This window comes from Eptatretus burgeri, chromosome 13 (genome assembly GCF_056783735.1).
Source record: "Eptatretus burgeri isolate ZD-2024b chromosome 13, Ebu_testis_v1, whole genome shotgun sequence".
In the NCBI taxonomy this organism is placed as follows: Eukaryota; Metazoa; Chordata; class Myxini; order Myxiniformes; family Myxinidae; genus Eptatretus; species Eptatretus burgeri.
This window is the reverse complement of record NC_140973.1, coordinates 40,453,613-40,476,982: the sequence shown is the minus strand read 5'-3', so window position 1 is coordinate 40,476,982 and position 23,370 is coordinate 40,453,613. Positions and strand designations below refer to the sequence as shown.

At 36.8% G+C, this 23,370-nt stretch overlaps 1 protein-coding gene and 1 long non-coding RNA gene across 16 annotated transcripts in view; one reads left to right on the top strand and one right to left on the bottom strand.

Moving 5' to 3' along the window:
- Nucleotides 1–23,370, bottom strand: part of LOC147014280 (R3H domain-containing protein 1-like) — a 234,179-nt gene that overhangs the window by 192,631 nt on the left and 18,178 nt on the right. The window lies entirely within an intron of this gene.
- Nucleotides 9,335–10,674, top strand: LOC147014281 (uncharacterized). Its single transcript, XR_015050702.1, has 4 exons — nt 9,335–9,665; nt 9,765–9,923; nt 10,232–10,289; nt 10,514–10,674. It is a non-coding gene; the product is annotated as an uncharacterized LOC147014281 (long non-coding RNA).

Genomic DNA, 23,370 nt, shown 5'->3' with positions numbered 1-23,370 from the left:
TTAAGTCAATAAATATATGGCAATTCCAATATGTATGGTAATAAGTATGGTAAATAAAACGGTTTTTAGCCATTTTCTCATAAAAAATATCAAATTAGAAATTTTACACTCTTCTATGACCCCCCCTAAATAAATAAATAAATAAACAAACATGGCCATTCTGAACATTTTGAGCACCTCAGAAAATCTGTAGCTCCAACGCTTTAGAAGATACAGCTATGTCAGAAGTAGCACTTTCGATGAAAAAGGGTGTGGTCATTTTAAAAAGGGCGTGGTCATTTTCGGGCTGTTCGTCCCGGATAGAGATTTTGGCACACATCCCAAGTTATTCCTTGGGGTCATATTAGCCTAAAACAGTTGAGTTATCCTCTCCTAAATTAAGTGCATACATGTCGAAGCCATGTCCTCTACTAGTGGCAGGATTTGCACTCTGGCCACTGTAAAACCCTTCATTCCATAAAACGTACTGTTGCGGGCACGGGTTCCGGGTGAGAAGACCACCAGGGGGGGAAGCCATTTCGGGTTCCCACCAGACTCCCTGGAAAGACTGACGGTAAGATGTTATTGTAAACTCATGCGCAGACCCAAACGAAGAGATGCGCTATGCATGCCCCGTACAGTGCGCGCGGATCCGCCACCGTACATGCGGTTATTTATTACAAGCTGTGCCCGTGTCTCCCATCGTGCTTGCGGTTATCTATCACAGGCGGTGTGTGTGTACGGTGCCAACCCCGATGCGCGTCATGAATTGAAGGAATAGATTGGATTATTACATGTGGATTCAGGTTGAGAAAAAATAAAAAAAAAAATAAAAAAAAAATAAAAAAAAGAGTATAGATACAAGTATTAGATGAGGTTTGGATTTAAAAAGAGGATAGATATGATTATTAGATGCAGAAATGGGTTGAAAAGAACGTGTCGCGTGCATCCTGTATAGCGGGGGCGAGGTTATTTGGTCCTACTGTCGGCATCCAACACTGCATCCTTGCAGCGGTGCCGTCGTGTTGTTGATGATGCTTGTGCTCTCCTGAACAGCGAGTGGAGATTAGCGCTGTGCTGCACGTGTTCCGTGCAGTTTTGTTGTGGCGGTGGTCTGCTTTCCTCCTCCCCCCCCCCCCCACAGGCACGGTACTGGCCGTCGATGCTTGTGCTGACTTTCGCGAAGACGCATTCTTACAGTGAAGGGTATGGCCGTGGCTTTCACAGGTGGCCGTTGCTTGGATTTATCTCAGGAATAAGAGAAAAAGAGTAGGAATGGAGTTGAGAGATAATCAGACCTAATTATGAGATCCACACAACGCACTTTGTCCCGTTTGACCCATTAGAGATGAGAGAAGGGTCTACCTGTACGTATATTAATGAAATAAATGTCTGGGGACCACTGTGTGATGGATGCCATTGCCTTGGAGGGATGCGGTTCCCAGAACCGCAACAGTACGAAAAGCACAAAGAAATCTGAAAAACCACTCTGTGAAAGTACCTCCTGTGTAGCTGTCCCACAGGGCAGCTCACCGGATGACGGGATTGGGGCAAAGCCTTAGGGACCCCACTCTTTGATGATGGGAGGAAAACCATGGTGTAACCTTCCCAGGTCAAATTGCAGTAATGAGTGTCGGGGTGGTGCTGAAGTGTCGTCCACCAGACGGCGGTCTCCTTGGGTTAACCATCTAGGTGGGAGCCTGGAATGTCCTATCCCTTAGAGAGGATGATCACTTGTCTCTGTTATCATCTGAACTCAAGCGTTTGGACATTGGTATTGCAGCACGCTCTGAGGTTTGGAGACCAGATTGTGGCGAGATCATGGCAGGTGGTTACACCTACTATTGGTCTGGTTGCTCTGATGGTTACCATGCCCAAGGAGTTGCTGTAGCTGTGTCCAATGACAATTGAGGTAACACCAGTCAATGAGAGTATGATGAGACTCAGTATTCTTCACTCCTTGGGTGTAATTTCCATTGTCTCTGTTTCTGCTCCGACTGAGGCGAGTGATCTCACCGTGAAGGAGGCATTCTATACCATGCTCTAGTCTATGGTTGATCAGTGCCCCAGACGAGATACTCTTCCAGTCTTGGGGGATTTCAATGCATCGACTGGCCCTGATGGGGATGGTTATGAGACATGTGTTGGTCCCCATGGGTCTGGAACTGTGAACCACAATAGCACTACGTTCCTTGACTTTGCAAGAAGTCATCGACAGAGGGTGGCTGGTTCATGGTTTCAGTGCCCACAGGCTCTTTGCTGGACTTGTTATTCCAATGCTGGTGGTGTCGCAAAGGAGATTGACCATTTCCTCGTTGATGGTCGCTGGATGATGATCCAGAACTGCAGGGTCTACCAGAGTGCTCAGTTCCTCAATACCAACCACAGGAATGTTGTAGCAACTCTGAAGTTGCAGCTTAAATCCGGGAGAATGGTACCATCCCAGCCTAGGCTGGATGTTGGCAAGCTCAAGGATAAGAGGGTGGCTGAGGAGTTTGCGAACAGGCTGAGTGGGGATTTGGGTGCTTTGGGGAATCCTGAAGACGTGTGGAGTGCCTTCAAGACTACTGTCCTTCATGTTGGCGGTAGAAGACTTGGAACTCACCGAAGGGCCTCACTATCTGCCATGATATTTCTTGGGCAAACCGCATTTCAAAGTGGGCCTCCAACAATGGAAGTTGCTAACTGGGCAACTTCCATTGTTCAAAGTCCTTCTTTGGCACACCTGAACTCCTAACCACCTACAAGGCCTTCATCTGCAGCTTGATGGAGTACTGCTCCACACTCTGGACTGTCACACCTGCCTCACACCTTGCTCAGCTTGATGTTGTGGAAACCAAAGCCTTCAAGATCATTGTAATCTCCCACAATGAAGCTGAGTCTATGGGCTTATCACAATCATATTGCAGACAGGCTGGTGGTCTCTGTATTCTACTGCCTCCTTTCTGGTCTTGCACCCTCTGCTTTTCCTGTGCTTTCTTCCCCTCTCCCCCCCCCTTTCTCCCCAGGTTTCTGCAGGACGTATGAAGTCCATCATCAACCCCCCTTCTGGTGAAACTCCCAAATCAGGAATCACTGCTCACCTCAAGTCATTCGTTCCTCTCTCCACCCCCCCCCCCCCAACCTGTGGAATCAACTTCCACCTTCTCTTCAATCTCAGTGTTCAAGACAGCTGTTTACTACCATTTCAGATCATCCATTATCCAAAACCATGATATTTTCTACCCCCATTAACACCCTGATAGACATGGGGTGGCTAAGCACACCTTTGGGTGTTTCCTTCCCTTTGGTGCCAAACCCAGCACGTCGTCTAATGATTGTAATTCAGGGTCATGAACAAACAAACGTACATGTCAGCTACCAATTGAATGGATCTTTGTCAGTTGGTGTCTGTGACTTCTGAGTGATGTTACAATGACCACATCAACAGCATAACGTTTTTGAAACTTGTATTTCAAATGAACAGATACAAAACCAAATGAGGAAGTTCACCATTACATGCAATGCCCAACTCCGATTCCTGCGTTGAGTTATTTCCGCCCAGTGTCTCTGTTCTGCCGTCTCAACTCGTATGTGTTCACCTCGTCCACCAAGGCTGTCGAACCTTCGAGTCTTATCACGGTTTTCTCTCTCGTACACTGGCCTGTCCAGGATGATTTCAAGAGCTCAAAGGAATTCTTTCCCCATCCACAATCTTAATGAGTTTTAATGAACCTGATTATAATTGGCTCCAAACGTTAACAACCGCTCTGGACATTAACACCTCGTTCACTCATCAGAGTTAAATTGAGCACGGGATGATCAAAACGCACTTGTCACCCATCTCTCTCCAACTCCCTCTCATGGGTTTATATAGCATCACAGAACAATAGTGTGCCTTCCAGCAAATGTGATTCTAGTCCATGCTGGAAGTTTCATCCGAGAACGTTCCAGCATCTACACGGATCTCACCAGGCAGTTTACAGTACAATATTGCCATCGACAGTCAAAATTATCTCATTACATCAAGCAGTTTAGATTACAATTTACTGATCTATGCTAAACAAAACTTATAAACATCAATTTTAATCGTTCATTTACAGGCATTTACTTATGCTTGCAACATCTAGCTTTTAACTGACACATCCTCTCCTCACTTCTTTCCAAATCTACAGTTTTTCCTCCCTGAGTGTTTGCTTCTATATCCATCTTGTCCTCCCCATGCATCCTCTCCTACCCCTCATTCCTCCCCATACTCATTATTTGTCTAAGTCTCCCTCTATTTTCTTATTCAACCCTACTATTGACGTTTCCCCCTCTTTCTACTGTTCATTTTGTTCTGTCAAGTCCTGATATGTTCATTGGTCTAGCTCTTCTACGAGCCTTCACTTGGAATACAAAACAAAAGAAAGATTTTTTTTTTAAGTCTTCAATCGAGATGAGGGACACGACGACTGGGTGACAATTCTGCCTTCCTCAACTTCAGCCTCCACTGGAAGGGGGAGGAGGGGGTTCCATTGATGGCAACATGTTGACTGTGTGAGTGGAGGAAGTCAGAAATTCAGGAATGAAGTGGCCTTCTTTGCTCCAGGCAGGGAGCAAGGAAAGCGAAGCAGAATGATATATTGAATGCCCGAGATATGTCCAGGCCGATGGTCCTAACCTCTCCAACCATTGCTGTAGGAGAAACATGTCAAGAGTAGAGTGACCGGAACATAATCCAATTTGATGGTCGGATATCAGGTTGTTTCCAAACATGAAAGATGAGGGGTTTCTTGCTAGGGCTTTCTTCACATGCACACCGAGCATTCTGAGGTGGATTACACCATTTCTAATGTCTCGTACTGGATTTGTGTTTCTCGTTTTCCTGGACTATGAAAATAGCAATTTCCATTACTGACAAGCCTTATTTATGAGCCATCTTCCTGAGGAGACTAGCATCATGGAGCACAGAATCATTGGAATGGGACATTAAACCAACTTCTTGTCTGGTTTGCAGCCTATGGCTGCTGCATTGCATCATTTTCTGGAAGCATGGCTGTGCTGCTGTAATGCAATGCCCCTGTTGCCAGTAAACTGGTACTCATTTTGCTGACCTCAGAAGGATGACAGGCTGAGTCAATTCACCTGGTATGATTTCAACAGCATAACAAGGGCTCAAATTCAAGATCTTAAGCCAACCACCTGAACCGTTACCCCAACACCAGACTTGTTAAACCAGCTGAAACCTATGCAATCATGGTAACAGTTTGTAGGTTTTGGAAAGTAGCACCAATCTCCCAATTTTTTTTTGTATTGTTGGTCGAGGCTCATTGAAGAGCCAGTACGAGTACACTGAACGACACAACAGGACAAAATGAACAGTTAAGAGAAGGGATTAGGGCAGGGGGCACCAGCAGCAGAGTTGAAGGACAAAATAGAGGTAGATTTTGACAAACAACAGGTGTGAGGAGGAACGAGGGGCAGTAGAGGATGCATGCAATGGACAAGTTGGAGATGGAAAGAAACTCTCAGGACGGAAAAATGGAAATTTGTAAGGAGAAGGGATTTTGGTGGGATTAACAAAGGTAGAAAAGATCATGGTTTTGGATTGGGGACGATCTGAGATGGTGGTGAACAAAATTTCACGTGATTGTGATAAAATAAGATGGAACTCAGACCTCATTGTCATGCTCTCTACCAGTAGAAACAAACACCCTTCTTATTCCCAGTCCAACCATGACTGGCTTATGTCCCGCCACACTCAAAATCCTTTGACAGAGCTCCTTTTACCAAACCATACAAGAGAAACTATCCAACAGGATGGTGTAGAGGTAGCATCGTTGCCTGTCAACTGTATATTCTGGCTTAAATTCTCAACTTATCACCTATGGAACTGATACTTTGAAGGCAGAGCATTGCATCAATAAGCATATTGCCCCTCAGATTGGCATTAACATGGAGACATATCCAGGAGTTAGCATCAGCTGAATAACATTAAAGATCCTAGATTGTCTTTCACAATGAATTGGCAAATGTTGCCTACATCCTGGCCATATGTGGGAAGACCAGCAGCAGCAGCAGCAGCAGCAGCAGCAGCAGCAGCAGCAGCAGAAGCAGCAGCAGCAGCACAGCCAGGCCTCAGTAATAATTCAACGAGCGAGCCAAATTCATAATTGAATCCGAGTCTAACATGCATTCATCAACTATAATGACCAAAATAACTAATATAGGATGAGGTACAGTGGTGATCTCATCGTAAGCACACTGGCATCCAGGTTTCACTGAAGGCAACACGATAAAAGATTTGGATTCAAAAATTGTTTCTGAGAAGCCAAGCTGGTTTCAAGAGAATTGTCATAAGAGAAATCAGATTTCCCATCACATCACAGCTGCCATATCAATGACCTTTAGAAAAAGAGGGTATCTGCCTATGCCACCCAGACTGATCTAAAAGTGGTGCCAATTCCATACTTTGTGGTTGATTCTTAGTGCCCTCAGGACTACTTGGAAAGGACACCAAATTGCTCCCTTTGAAAAGGACATGCCACTCTTTGTACAATAACTAATTTTTTAAAAATGCTTAAAGAATGCATCAAAAACCCAAACAAGCTTCAATTTATCAACATTAAGATTATATTAAAATATCGTGTCAAAAAAGTCACAAAAGTAAGAAAAAGGTGCCCCCCCCCAGCCATTTCCAATATCTTGTGCTTTTTTTTTTGCAGAGCAAACATTTGTATTATTGTTCATTGCAAGAAAGAATCAATCATTGAAATGTGCACCGTCATATGATTCATGATCAGTTTAAGTCGGATCGTTTTAACGTCGTTGGCAAAAAGGGGACATTAACAGTTTAACATTGTTGATCAGTTTTATCTCCTCGATAAAATTATCACTTGTAAGTTGCTCGATCACTTAGAGTTGTGTTTTTGTGCAGATATACGGTTCTGCAAGAGACACGAGTGGAGAACCTTCTCAAGTCTCAGTTTCTCAGCAGCGGATTCGTTATAGCCCAACCACATGACCAAAAAAAGAAAAAAAAAAAAAAAAAAAAAAAAAAAGAGGAAACCTCAACTTGTGATCAGGTTTGTTTTGGTTGTTTTTGTCTCCAATATATACTCAAGTCGATGAGTTGGTCACTTATACCTCTTAGTCTACCTCACATAGCAAGAGAGCAGCATCAATTAAAAATCGGATCGAATCATCTGAAAAAAATTATCCCACATAACTACTGCATCTCTAAGGGGTCACTGCTATTTCTGGGCCACCTTGCTATCCTGAGTTATGCAGCACAGCACATGGCGAAGCTCATGGGTACAATCCAACACTGCAAGGATAACCAGGCACAAATTTTAGCTGTCTTGGGAGAACCAAGTCAGTTGAATAATTGCAAAAGCTGACGCATCGAAAGTAAGAGAGCAGACTAGAAACAGAAGGGCAGTGATAAAGTATGGCCTAAACCAATCAAATCATGTCCACAGGAACAGTGATTGCATATGGTGACTCTCAGCAAAACTTGTACCTCGTTGGCACCATTATCCTGTGATATACCCATCCTGCAAGGTCTGACCACACCTTAATACAGTACACACCTAAACTGATGAGTGCTGAACACCAGCAGAATGCTTTGCCAACTAATCTTGGATTGCTTTACCAACTAAAAGCAAAGTACAAGAGGTAGGATTGCATTTACATCATTAATTTCCTTCATGGCAGATATCATCTGGAGTAGCCTGTTGGGACATGACAGATGTGTCAAAAGTAGTGGCTGGAGATGGGCAGAGATTCTGGTTGAATCTCTCAAAAGTTAAGACTGAGGAATAGGATATTGTTTTTTTCATTCCAGGTCACAAGGCATCTCAGCATATAAATGGTTTACAGCAACAATAGTCATTGTAATACAGAAGAGTTCAGAGCTAAAACAAATGAAATCGATCAATATACCACTGATGAAAGATGTCATCTTTTGCCCTATATTAGTTCTTTAAAGACAGTTTATGTGGACAAGCACCAAATGCTTCATGACTTCTGTACCACTTATCTGTAAGGCTGCTAATATAACAGCTTGGAGTGAAAATGAGGCTTTGGTGTTCCATTGTACTCCTTCCTGCACCTTGAAACAATTAAAGGGAGATAATATAATTACAGCCATAGTTACATATCTTAACTGGGAATCTTCTTCATATCACAAGTTTATTGTATTTTGTTTTTGAAATGTAGAAAATAGACTTCAGAAACAGTATACTGTACAATTAACACTAAGTGAGACCAACATATCATTCATGATGAGACTCAGTCATATAATGGTTAAAATGTCCACTCTGAGTCTGGAAGGTTGGTGGCTCGAACCCTGGCAAAGTCACACCGATACTATGAAATGGTACATGCAGTTTCCTTGCTTCATGATCAATATATAAATAGGAAAGAGTACAAACAAACAACTATAGGTTGGCAACCAATATGTAGACTTTGATGGGCTTAATGGCCTCAGGTACATCGAAGTTCCTTGCGAGGGAACTCATATTACGGCTATAAAGCTGTTTTCCTGCACTCGTATCTGGAAAACTTCATTGTAATGAACAGCAACATGCACACGTTTCTGAAGAAGACACTCACAAAATTCAGACATGTCAACACTTTTTCCAATATATATATATATATATAAGTAGGGTGGATTTACTGATTCTGGCTCACTTTTCCCCATGTAAATGAATGGGGGATTTTCAGCGATTCCCTTTTTTTTTCCCTAAAAATAAACCCCCTTTTTATCCGTTTTTCCCTGCTGTGCAGGGGTTTGGTTTTATGGTCGGATGCCCTTCCTGGACGCCTCTTACAACACAGGGATATGGTACACCTATTCTAACCGGGGCATACACCGGGACCAGTATACTGGTACTCATTTCGCCGACCTCGGAAGGATGACAGGCTGAGTCAACCCCCTGGTGTTAATTCAGCAGCTGAGCGGGATTCGAACTCGGGACACTGGGATCCCAAGCCGCCACCCTAACCACTAAGCCAACACCAGGCTTTGTATATATATAACCAGGCTATCCCAAGGTATATTTATTTGTCTCCCCTTTAACCTGGGGGTTGAACAGCTCACTCATTGAACCTATAAAGATTTGTTCATTCTCAAATTCCTTCAATAGTTTAATTTTCTTTGCACAATAATCCCCATCTAAAATATTGACAAACAAAACATTTGAATCTTTATATTTTTTAAGATACCCCTTTTGTGCCATTACGAAATGATAAACTTCTCTTAATGATCTCATCTGACCACCGTCCGAGTTGCAAATCATTTTTGTGTATAAACCACGCCATAAAAAAAAGTTTTGTTTCAAATGTTTTCAGTTCATGCCGTGAAAATGAGGAAGTGTTTTTGACACGGTCGTGCTGTGTGGTTTTAGACAGTCATGCTGTGAAAAAATAGGAACTATTCTGTGAGACAAGGTCTCGTGTTTATATTTTATCTCAGAACACGAACTGAAAACATTTGAATCGAAACCATTTTAAGTATGTTTTGTAAATGATTCATACAATCGCCCAGTTATTTTCCAAGCTGTCATTTCCTGTGGCCGCACCCAATGTTTCGGGAATTTTCTCATTGTAAGCCTTATAAGTGATTCACCAGACAAAGTTTCTGCCAGACAGGATTTTCATTTTTACAACTGAGACATGGATGATCTCTCTTCCGATGAAGGCAAAAGCTTACTACAGAGTTGGTAAGTTTGTTTGGTTTTCTCTTTGAACGATGAAGCAAATGATTATTAATTAAATCATGATAATTCTGATATATATATATTTTTTTTTTCCCCTGACAGGGCATTGGAAGAAATTGAGTTTACGTATCACGACGTGGTTCATGAAATTAATACTCTTATTGAAGAGATCAATGATTTTAGAAGAGAATTGAAAGACATTTTCAATGAGTGGCACGAAGTCTTATCACGTCCTATCATCTCGAAGGAATTAAACCAATGGTGAGACACGTGTGTGTGTGTCTGTCTTCCTACCTACCTCTCTCTGCTCTTATTGAAGAGATCAATGATTTATAATGACCGGTCTCTGATCTCGAATGAATTAAACCAATGGTGAGACACGTGTGTCTATGTGTGTCTGTGTGTGTGTGTGTGTGTGTGTGTGTGTGTGTGTGCGTGTGTGCGTGTGTCTATGTGTGTCTATGTGTGTGTGTGTGTGTGTGTGTGTGTGTGCGTGTGTGGGTGTGTGTTGCTTTCCCTGTCTGTCTGTCTCTTCATCTATACCCTTGACTTTTTTTTTTTTTTTTCAGCACTATCGCACAACATCAGCTGTTGAAGCAATCTTGTACAACACATGATTTTCTGGAGGTAAATATTTCTGAATTATTATTAATATCACTCTCTCTTTAGAATGTCGTCTAATGTTGGTTGCATTATTAGTTTGAACGCGGTTTTGTCAGTACACTGGAATTAATTTTATTGACCTTGAAAGGATGACAGGCTGAGTCGGCCTCCTGGTGTGTTAATTCAGTGGTCAACGAGGCTTACTCATATTACCATGTAATTATTATCCACTTTTTGTTTCAAAACAGAATATGGTGTCTGAGTTTCGAAATCACAAGACATCTGGAGAAGATTGCTGGGAAAGATTATACATTCTCGCAAATGAATATTTAATATTTTCAATATTAATAAATTATATTTGTTTTGTATACAATTACTTGATTCTGAATTACAAGAAGAGGATCAAAACATGAAGGGAGGTAGGTGCGCTCCCAATGACCCATCACCCCCTCATCCCATCCCTCCCTCCCCATGTGTGTGTGGGGGGAAGGGTGGGGGTGGGATGAGGGAGGTGGTGGGTCAAAGGTGGGGGCGCACAGGGGGGATGAGGGGGTGGGGCTTGTGTGGGAGGGGCTTGTGTGGGCGGGGCTTTGGTGGGCAAGGCTTGTGTGGGCGGGGTGTGGGTGGGGCTTGTGTGGGTGGGGCTTGTGGGAGGGGTTTATGTGGGCGGGGCTTCGGTGGGGCTTGTGTGGGCGGGGTGTGTGTGGCGGGGTTTATGTGGGTGGAGCTTGTGTGTGTGTGAGCTTGTGTGGGAGCTTGTGTGGGGTTTGTGTGGGGTTTGTGTGGGGTTTGTGTGGGTGGGGCTTGTGTGGGTGGGAGTCAAAAAGGGGCGGAGTCAAAAATTTCAATTTATTGGAGCTTGTGTGGGGTTTGTGTGTGGTGGGTTTGTGTGGGGTTTGTGTGGGTGGGGCTTGTGTGGGTGGAGAGTCAAAAGGGGCGGAGTCAAAAATTTCAATTTATCTTTGTCTTTGTAATTCCTGTGAATAAAATGAACCTAAAATCTCTTCCCTTCCAAATCATATATCTTATAAGTCCAAGGAACCGTATCTATTACATCAACAATTTTAAAAGTTCTTTCGTCCCATCGTTCAGTAAAACCCTTTTCAAAATGAGATTTCCACCTATATATTCTTACGATATCACCAACTTTGAACTTAGGTTTTCTGACATTAATCTCTTTTTCATATTTTAATTTTGTAAATGTTTCTGATGGCTTCATATTCGTTGGACGTGTGAATCGTGGTCATTATACTTATCCACAATATCCTGAATAAAAGATAACCATTGTTGTGAACCGAGTTGTGTGAATTTTTTATATAGTCTCTCTTTAAGGTACGATTAAAACGTTCAACAACAACTGCCTTCCCTTCATTAAAGGTACTGTATAATGTAATACTGTTATTTTTTAGAAAATTCATAAATGTCTTGTTATAAAACTCTCTACCCTCATCAGTCCACAATTTTTTAGGTTTTCTCTTACTTTTATTAAATATCTGTTGAAAAGCTAACATAAGAGTATTACCTGTTTTGTTTTTTAAAGGGACAACCCACGAATATCTACTCCTCAAATCAATAACGGTTAAAGCATACTTGTACCCCTTATCATTATTGAGTTCAATCAAATCAGCAGACCAGATATAATCAACTTCCTTGGAATAAACTTTCCTTCTCTGAAACTTTGTGAATATTGGTTTATGTAATTCATCAGCTAATTGCTCTTCAGTCTTAATGGCATCATTAGAGCCTATGAGTTTTTGAATTTCCAAGTCCAAGTTTCAATTTAGCACTAATCATCTTCTTCACGATGAACCTATCAACTTTTTCTCTCAAGGTTGGATTTTGTATCAGAGACAAATTATACAACATTTCTCTATCGGCTTCATGCTTTTTCTTCCAACGTTGTGGTATTCCCATAATCAATATCGTGTCTCATGCACACTTCATCAACTCTATTGATTGGTTTACTCCAGGATTTAGGATTGTCTGCCTCATCTAATCTTTTATCCAAGTTTGTGCCTGGACCACAGAAAGAATACCCTGGAAGATGTAATTCCCCTGGTATTCCAGTAGTTGTAAATTTACTTCCTGATAAAAACTTTTGTATATCTCCTCCGAGTTTGTGTTTGGAGATAAATTGATTTTTTTTGAACCACACACCGAACATATACCTTTTGGATAACCCTGTTATTTTTACTTTTAATATATGAAATATTTTTAGTATTAGTTTTCTTTTACATTTGAGACAATAACTCATTTATTTATGAGAAAAATTCCTGCAGAGTGCAAAAACCTTTTTAGTTTCCAACATGCACATTTGAATCTTAATTTTTAAAACATAAAGAATCCTAAGAAATGCCTTCACTCTCTCCTCCATTTATTTAAGAAAAAACTTGAATTAAAATGAATGGCTTGACGATGTCAATAGTCTTGAAGAAAATATTGCAAATAGACTTGTCAATTCTTTGGTTTCCTCCTCGGTGGGTTGAGTTATTTTCTGTAATACCGCCAATCTTTTGAATCTCACTGGTTTCCATATTTTGATATTTATTTTGTCTCGCTTCTTTCCTCCCTCTCCTCCTCTCTCTCTCTTCTCTTTTTCCTCCTTCTCTTTCTTCTCCCTCTCCTCCCTCTCTCTCTTCTCTGTTTCCTCCTTCTCTTTCTTCTCCTTTTCCTCCTTCTCTTTCTTCTCCCTCTCCTCATTCTCCTTTTCCTCCTCTTCCCTCTCTTCTTCAACTCCTTCCTCATCCCTTACTATCCTTGAATCGTTTACACCCCATAGAATATTATACATATATTCATCAGGATTTCTTGTTATTCCTGCATCGAAAATAATTTTTTTACAACAGGAAACCAATAAAATTTCTTTTGAATTTCTAAAAGAGCCTTACCTTTTCTTAACTTTATAATTTTTTCATTATTTAACATTCTAATTAAATCTAAAGTTGTCGGTTTATCAACATCAGCATAATGCCAATCTTTTATTGAAAATACCTCATTCTTATGTTGTAGAACATATTTATTAAAATACCGAATACCCTTTTTCTTGAAGGTATGCTTGGACACAGAAATGATAATTTTCTTGAAGCCTTCTTGCTGTCATTTATGTATTAGAAATATATGTTAGAATAATATTATGGCACGAAACACCTCCCCATCTTCCCATAGTTAAATCATTTTGTATTTCCTTACTTATTATATATAATCCTGTTTTTTCTGTTTTCATGAGATAAACAAGGGCAAAACCATTATTATATTTACCCTTATTAAATTCTTTTATTTGTTGTTTACTAATCGTGGACCCACAAAACTCATTCTCGATACCAAGTGGATAATATTCTTCCTTACGAGACTGATTTAATTGTTCCAGGTCTTCGAGGTTAATTTTAAATGACCAATTATACCCTAAATCATTCATATCATACCCCCATTGTTCTATTCTCATACAAACGATACGCCCTTCTTTATAAAAATTTATTTTAATTCGAACTGTGAATTCTGTATGACCTGGAGATAATATCAACACTTCTGTATCTTTGGAATACACAGCCGTTTTATTTAAGGATATATATTGTGATAAATCGCTTAATCTCACCAAGTCATTCGCGTCAGTCGGGCTTGGATAATTTTTTAATTTATAAGCATTTTTCATGTTAATATTTTTGGTTATATTATATTTATGTCGTTCAGCCTGTGCCTTTGTATAATAATTTGATAAATCAATATCCAGTTCTTGAGATACACCAAAGATAGAACCATCTTTACCAACATAAGTCATTTATATTAGATTAAAAATAATATCATAAAATTTTTTATTTTTGTTGAGTTGAAATAACACATATAGACATAATTGACCACAACACTTGGAATTTAATTCTTGGACTTGAAATGTTTGATAAACACCATTCTGTAAGAATTTTATGACTTCAACAGGTGGTGGAAGACCAAAACTATCAAAATAATATTTGTCTTGATTATTAAAAATACAAACCCAATGAGAACCGTTCCCATTATTATCTTCTAAGTTCATAATAATATTCTTTGTATGTTTCGGCACATTTGTTAATTCATCTCTCATACAAATAACCACATTTTGAATTTTTAATTTCTTACAATATTTGGCAAGTTGTAAATTTGATGTTGTATTCTTTCCAAATTCTTTCAACCACTCATCAATGCTCATTTATTTATTAGAAAGATATAATCCATTACCTCTTTTCGTTAATTTTACACCTGCTTGTGCAATAGAAGAAAGCATATCTCCAACTAACAATCTCGCTTTATCAGGCAGGCCTTCAAGTTTTTCAGCAAAATCTACAATTACGCCACTTCCACTAATTTGTTTCTCCAACTCTTTGTTATGTCTTTCCAATTCTTTTGAGCCTGGAGTTGAGCCTTCCTTTCGTTGGCAGTTTTCACCGCTGTTGAAATACCACCCGTCAATGCTCCAACCGCACTTAAACCAGCAAATAAAGGAATTAGAAATGGGAGAAATCCTCCACTCGTCTCTCTTATTGAATATTTTTTCAACATTGGTTTTGTCATTTTAATTTTAAGTGAGCCAGTGTCATTCAAGATTTTAACCTGTTCTCTTGTGAGCAAAACATCAATTCTTACTGCTCCTTTTCTCTGAATTGTATTAACGTTAATCGTACAAGGCTTTTGATTTTGAACACAAGATGATAGTTTATGAAGATTGATTTGATTAACATATACCCCAGTTGGTACTTTGCCACTCATTTATTTAACAAAAAATTATGTGAGACTAATCATCACACCATTATCTGTATTAATCTGCAATTCTGTTTCTTCCAAAAGCAAACAATATGTATCAACTTCTTCACTCTCTCCTCTTTCAATGTATAGGAAGTATCCACTTTCGATTAGACTTTATAGTTTCCTTTTGCGCTCAGGTCAAACGCATAGATTGTATACAAACTTTTAAATGCTGCCATATCCAAAATAGGTTCTTTATTTCCATTACTTTCACACACCTTTTGGTAAGACTTGTATGCTTCAGCAAAATCATTTTTCCCAATTAATTTCCAATCTATCTCGTGGATAATATGTTCCATCTAGAGAAACGCGAAGTTGTTTCACCTTAGCATTATCACTCAATGCATTATTCTTATCAGTCGCAGTATCACCATCTGGCTTTTTAAAAAATGATCCACAGATATCGTGGCTTTCCTTCCAGAACACCCAAATTCCACGTGTAAGTAGTTTGATTGAGTTTAACGTGTTGACATCTTCTTTTGAGGTATGATACACTGAGTGGTTTCTTTGAGTTAAGTCTTCGATTCAACATCTCTTCTGTTTTAAGATTAGGAGTATATTCACTGATATACCAACTCATCTCCTCAATTACAAATTTATTCTGATCACCAAAAAGCATTACCAACACCAAAAAGCAATCTATTTTCATTATCATTCCTTTGTAGTTGAAATCTAATTTTAAGACCATACAGAACTTTATCATGATCACAAAATCCAAATATACCTTTAAGAGGAACCGCCACAGTAAAACTATTTTCTGCTTTTGTATCATCATTATACGCTCCTTTCCTTTGAATATATCCAGGGTCTGTGTTTGTTCCCGTTGACATATCAGGAATAAAACCTTCGACAGACCCCCCTCCCATTCTATCACTGAATGTATAGAGTGTAAATTTTATCATTTCAGATACAGCAGAGACATAATCAACCGCTTCAACTTCTTGTGTTCCAATATACAATCGCACACTATCAAACATTTTCCAGAAGAAATCATTTACAAGTGTAGCGTTTGTGTTATTCCCAGCCTTAGTGAATTTAAATTTACACAACAAGAAACTTTCGGAGATTCAAATAGGTTTGTTGATTATTTATTTCAAAACTTTTTGTACCATTTGTATTCCAGTCTGTTCCAGTTATTGCATTTACCTTGAAGTAATCTTCTTTTTTAGTGGAGTTTGAGATAATAATAGTATCATCCAAATCATAGATACTATCAATTGCTTCCATACTTGTATTTATTTAGGAAAAAAGATGTTAAAACTTTTGAAACCCTGATCCAAGTATTTGAATTATTTTCTGTCCGTCTAGGGTGGGCAACTGAGCTTTACCTATCTTAATTTCTTTTATTGCTTTTAATTTATGAGATTCTGTCTGAGCATCTTTTATACTCTTACAGCACCTGCTACATTTCCCACAGCAGAAGCAGTTGAACCAATTAGATCTTTATGTTTAAGAATAGTTGAACCAATACCCATGAGAGTATCAATTATCCCATCTCCTCTAAATTGATGTCCAACACCCCTTTGTCTCTTAGGTTTATAGTATCCTCTACCAAGATACATACCTTCACCCTTGTAGTATGGGGAAAGGAACATCCCATCCCCTGTAATTATTTTATATTTTCCCAACTCGTGTTTCCTCACAATAACCATCGTATTTATTTATTGGAAAACTTCACGTAGGTGAATTCTGATGGATATAACTTCTCCATTAAAAGAAATCACACGATTATCTTGGTCGGTTATCCTAAAATTTACTCTGTGTATGGTTTTTCCTGACACAGGTAGATAAACCAAATTTTGGGTTCCATATTGAATTTATAACCAATTGGGGTTGAGTATGCGCTGAATGAAAATATTGTATTTGTTTTTTCCCATCATTATAAGCACCATCAATCAAATCACAGTGAATTAACACCGAATTTATTCCTGAGGATATTTGAATGACATTATCACTGTAAAACGTCCCATTAGTTTCAATCTTTTTGAGGAGAAACCCAATAACTCTCTAAATGAATTATAAATTGTGAAATGAACTTTGTAGTTATTTTTAACTTTAATCGTCGATTTTGAAGTATGTTTTTGAATGTTTATAACAATATTTTTTAGTTCATCACCCTGTTGTTTCATAAGACGAGCAAGCAATTTCGGAAGATATTTGAGAAATCTCATATGCTCCGGGTGAGACTGTTATCGTTTGTATCCACTTCCGGGATTATAACTAAACTTGTCATTTTTATCAGTTATATTAAATAAGGTATTATAAGTTTCCATGGACAATAAAGATGCCTCATATTCTTTTGTTGTGTCAAGTTGTAGTGGGTATGGGAATGAAGATGTGTGGTTGCTTGTTGTGAAATCGAAACTAAGGATTGTGCTTCTCATCTTATTTAATATGAGATAAAATGTCTTTATATTGAGATTTATTAATTATTTTCATGTTCATCAACTGGTCTAAAATGGCTGATGCTTCATTAAAACAATTGTTATTTCCAGCCTTCTGACTGCCTAACAACAATAACAGCCTATTAACTAATTGCGATGGGTCATTTGGAAGAAAACTAACACCTGAACCAAGGATACTTAAAGCCTGAATAATGTGTTTCTCCTTCTCATTCTTCCTACTTTTACCAGAAAGAATAACCTTATAATTTAGAGTGTTCAGCAAATCAATATATACTCTATCATCATTATTTTCCATATCCAATGGTTTATCAATATACTTTGATTCATCCCTCACAGTTGAACCTTGTCTTCCATCTTTTGTGAGAAGAAACATTAATCTCGGAGTTAGTTTAACAGGGGGTTGAGCAGAACTTAAGAACCTTAATTCATCATTAAATATCAATACCTTTTCTTTAACAAGATGAAATATTGCTGGTTGTTCTGTTGGAATGAGTCCTGCTTTGGTTTTTGAATCCGCTGAATATTCATTGTTTTGAACAGCATTCTCAATATAAAGAAAGGGTTGATTAATCTCTTCCAGTTGTTGAAATAAACCTTCATCATCATATTCTAATTCTCCTAAATGCTCTAATTCTTCCTCCGTCATTTGACTGAAATCTTTCAACATTTGGAGCTTTCTGGGAGTATATTCTACTGTGGGGACTGTGGAAACATCTTTCATTTTTTCTTGGGAAGTTTTTAAAGTGGTTTAAAAAATTTCTCTTGTTTTCTTTCAAATGCTTCTTCGCCCGTTAGTTTCTGTCTGCGTTTCTTCTTTATGTCTTCCTGTTGTTTTACAACTTTTGAAACCAACTCTTGATGTTCCTTAAATCTTCTTGCTCTTTCTTTCGCATCCATTTATTTATTGAAAAATATCATTTAATATCTCATCTTGTTTCACAACAATATATTTATATTTTTCAGTCGTGTGCTTCATATAATCCTCAAATTTCTTTTTACTACATAATGTAGAACAATTATCTCTCCAAAAATTATTGATATCTATTGAATTTAACTTGAATAAAATAAAAGTATTAGCATTGTTTCTGATGGAACGACGAGGAAGTTGAAAGTACGATTGACTAAGATAAATACAATTACAAGAAGAATGTCTCCTCTTGTGTAGTAGCTGTCCATTACCGTTTGGTTTCTCTCATTAACACAATCATCAAAGATAACAGGTTCTTTTTTGATTTATCCAAATCTTGGGGAGACGGTATATCATCCGTATTATCACTAAGAATACAAGTTATAGGATTTGATTTCTTTTTACATCTCTGTGTATCACAAAATAGTTGAATTATATCTTCAATGTTATAATCATTTAGGTTTTTTTTGACGTTTAAATAAACCGATTATATCTTCTTTTTGAAGACCAGCATTAAAACCTTGTGAGAGTAGTTGATACTCTGGTTGAAAACTCGACTTTGTGAAAATTATTAAATTGTCATAATCTAAAAAGTTGGGAGTGAGGAGCATTTTAAAAGTAAGCAGGTTTTTCCACATCCACTTGAACCAACTATGAGACATCTTAATGAATTTGGGAGATTTTTATGGTTGTTAAATTTTATCTTATTTTCCCAAATAGGTAAAAAATCATTCATTTTTTTCATTTATATATTTGAAAAACAGGTTATTTAATTTATTATTGGCTTTTTTAGAAACTCTATATTTTATCCTAAGTTCAGGTTTAATTTCAAGATAATCCATTATTTTATTTATACAATATCTTGTGTTGATATTTCCTGAAAATTACATCCATGAATAATATACAACACCAATCCTTTGAACATTTCTCTTATCACGTTCAGTTTCTTCCCTTGTAAGGAAAGGTGTGTTATCATCCTCATACTTTACATTCATTTCTCTAATCAATCTTGTAAAGTAATTCATTTTTGGTGTAAATCTAAAAGAATTATTTTCCTTTTTATATTTTTTATTATCATTAATTAGACGATAATCACAGAATATACATTGTTTATAGGCTTTTGACTCTGTGTTTAATCCCCGTCTTTCACACGCAGGACAATTCTCAAATTTGTCATATGGAGAATCAGGAAAGTCTAGCATATTTATAAAGTAAAACTTTACTTAAACTGAAATTCATCTATACTTTCAGTTGTATATTACCATCGATATCGATATACTTTTTTCATTATCAGATTCAACGACAACATTTTTTATATTAAAGGTAATTTTAAAATTATCTTTAACTACTATTGAACGAAATGTCATTTCACCTGATATATTAACATCCTTTATTTCATCAGGATTTACATCTTTAGGGTTGTTGAAAAAAAATACAAATTTCTCCTTGCATATTACAGATGGTCTTATCTTTTCTTTCTAAAGCTTCATCCATAAGGTTTTTGTTCTTTGATACTTTTTCTTGTTTCATTGCTTTTTCTAGTTTTGAATATATTACTAGAAGGAGAGGAGAAACTTTTGTTAGAGATACTTTAATTGATGTTCTACCAGGTATACTAAAGGCCCTTCCACTGAAGGAAATTGAAGAACTCATATTATTTACCATAATAGTTTTTATCCAATAGTTGTTATATTTATCTTTGTTCAATTTTACATCCTTGACATATTTCTCAGTATCTTTAACAGATGAAGAGATTGATTGAAACTTGTCTTTTGTGTCTTGAAACATTGTATTTATTAAGTGAAAAAAGTTGGAGGATAAAATGTTTTTAAGCACAGATTCACCTATAAATTAAACGAAATTTTCATCAAGAAAATTTTAGTTAAAGCAAAGTTTTATTATATAAATATGGTGAATACAACTGCGATGTTTGTAATCACGAATATAAACATTATAGAAAACACCTCCGAACCAACAAACACACATTTAATCTATTTCATCAAATATCTCCTCTTGAGTTGGAAAGAAAACATTGTGATATCTGTTCAAAGGATGTTTTGAAGAGTAGTTATAATCAACATCTTCAATCACAAAAACACAAGAAAAATGAGTTTAAAGTAAAGGGAGACTATTATATTGAAAACACTGATGGGGCATTTAAAGGGCATATAAAAATAAGGATTTTTCAATTTGGAGAACCCGGTCCATCATCAATAGCTGAATCAATTGAAATAGTGAAACCTGATGTTGAAAATTTTATTAAAAAGACATTAAAAGAAATGAAAACTTTAAAGTTTTATATGGGAGTGAAAATGAATATGAAAAGACAAGATGAAAGAACAAACTCCTTATATGAGAACAGATCTTCATTTTATAACATCATTTCAAGATTTTTTGAATAGTGGGGTTTATGAAGAACTATCAAGACAAGAGGAGGATGTTGATAATACAGTGGTAGGAAGTGGATTCAATATTAAAAATCATCTTTTTAGATATACACATTCTAAAATCAAACCCTCTTAAAGCTTCTTCTTATATTGAATTACCAAAAGAAATAAAACTAAAAGAAGGCAGTTGTTAATATTAAGAACAATGATAATAAATGTTTTCTCTGGTCTGTTCTTGCTCACTTACATCCACCAAAAATGTAATTCAGAAAGAGTAAAACAATATATGAAATATGAGAATACCTTGGACATTAAAGATTTTAAATTCCCAATGCCACTAACAGATATTCCTAAATTTGAGAAAAAGAATAATCTTTCTATTAATGTATATGGATTAACGGATACAAACAAAGTTCAAATATTAAAAATTTCAAACAACTATAAAAATGAAGAAACACACATTGATCTTTTATATTTTAGTGTTGGAAAGAATTCACATTACACATACATCAATAATTTATCAAGATTAATCTCTTCTCAGGTATTCAGAACAGCAAACAAAATATATCCTTGTAAGCGATGTCTTAATTCATTTCATACAAAAGAACGATTAGAACAACATTCAAAATATTGTAGTAATCATAAATCAGCTGTAATTACAATGCCTAAACCTGGTGAAAAGATTTCTTTTGAAGATTATAATAAATCTATCATGCACCCATTTGTGATATACGCTGATTTTGAGTGTATCCTTAAAAAGATAAATACTGCTTCTCCTAATCCAAAAGAACCATATACAAATAAATATCAAAAACATATTCCTTGTGGTTTCTGTTATTATATCAAATCATCTGTTGGAGAAAAGTATAACAAACTTGAACATTATCGTGGAAAAAATGCTTCACAAGAGTTTGTAAAACGATTAGAAAAGGATTGTATAAGACTCACTAAATTAATGAAAGAAACAAATGAACCGATGAAATTAACCAAAGAAGAAAAATTAGAATTTAGAATGAACAATATCTGTCATATTTGTGAGGGGGAAATTAAGGAGTCTAAAGTTAGAGACCATTGTCATCTTACTGGTAAATATAGAGGTCCCGCTCATTCCTGTTGTAATCTTAATTATAAATTACCTTCTTTTATTCCAGTCTTTCTTCACAACAGCGCCAACTATGATACATCTATTTATAAAATGAACTTTCAAAAACACCAGGGAATATTTCTGCCATAACAAACACAAGTCAAAAGTATATTTCATTTTCAAAAATGATATTCACAAAACCTTTAACTCGTATTAGGTTTCTAGATTCTTACAAGTTTATGGGAACACCACTAGCCTACCTCGCATCAAATCTAAGCTCCACGGACTCTTTTCCAAATCTTAATTCATTCTTTCCAAAAGAGGAAATTCTCACTAAAGAGGAAATTCAGATTAAAGAGAGAATTCAAAGTAAAGAGGAAACTGTAATTAATGAAGAAATTCTAACTGAAGATGAAATTCTAATTATAAAGAAAATTCGAACAATGAATGAAATTCTAACTAAAGAGGAAATTCAGATTAAAGATGAAATTCTGATTAAAGAAGGAATTCTTACGAGAGAGGAAATTCAAACAAGGAATGAAATTCAAAGTAAAGAGAAAATTCTTACAAGTAAGGAAATTTATCCTTATGATTATATGGATTCATTTATGAGATTTAAAGAAACACAACTTCCATCAAAAGAAAGTTTCTATAATAACCTTTATGAAGAAGAGATAAGTGATAAGGAATATAAACACGCACAAGAAATATGGAAATTATTTAAGATAAAGAACCTTGGAGAATATCACGATTTATATCTAAAAACAGATGTTTTATTGTTAGCTGATGTGTTTGAGGCTTTTAGAACACTCTGTCATAATAAAAATTGTTATGGATTAGACCCTGCCCACTATTTCACAGCTCCTGGTTTAGCTTGGAGTGCAATGTTGAAAATGACAAAACAAGATATAGATTTAATCAGTGATGTGGATATGCTTTTGATGATTGAGAAGTCCAAGAGAGGTGGAATATCACAAGTATGTTCAAAAAGATATGCTAAAGCAAATAATAAATATCTTCCAAATTATGATAGTGAAAAAGATAGTAATTATTTGATGTATTTTGATGCTAATAATTTGTATGGATGGGCAATGTCTCAATCTCTACCTTATGGTAAATTAGAGTGGGTGGAAGAAAAGGATTATGAAAAGGCTTTGATGAATATTGTTATTTCTTCTCAAGAGGAATTGAATGACGAAGAAGAAGGTTATTATTTTGAAGTTGATTTGAGGTACCCGAGTGTTCTTCATAATAAGCATAAAGACCTTCCTTGGATGTGAGAAAGAAACCCCAAAGAAAGAATGGTTCAGTGATTATCATAAAAGTTTTAATATTAAAGGCAAATCAACAGAAAAGTTATTAACAACATTCTATGATAAAGAGGGATATGTTTTACATCAGAGAAGCTTAAAACAGTTTTTGAGAGAAGGATTGAGAGTAGCTAAAATTCATAGAGTTTTAAAATTTAAACAAAGTCCTTGGGTGAAAAAGTATATTCAATTCAATACAGATATGAGAGCAAATACAAAAGTAAAATTTGAAGGGGACT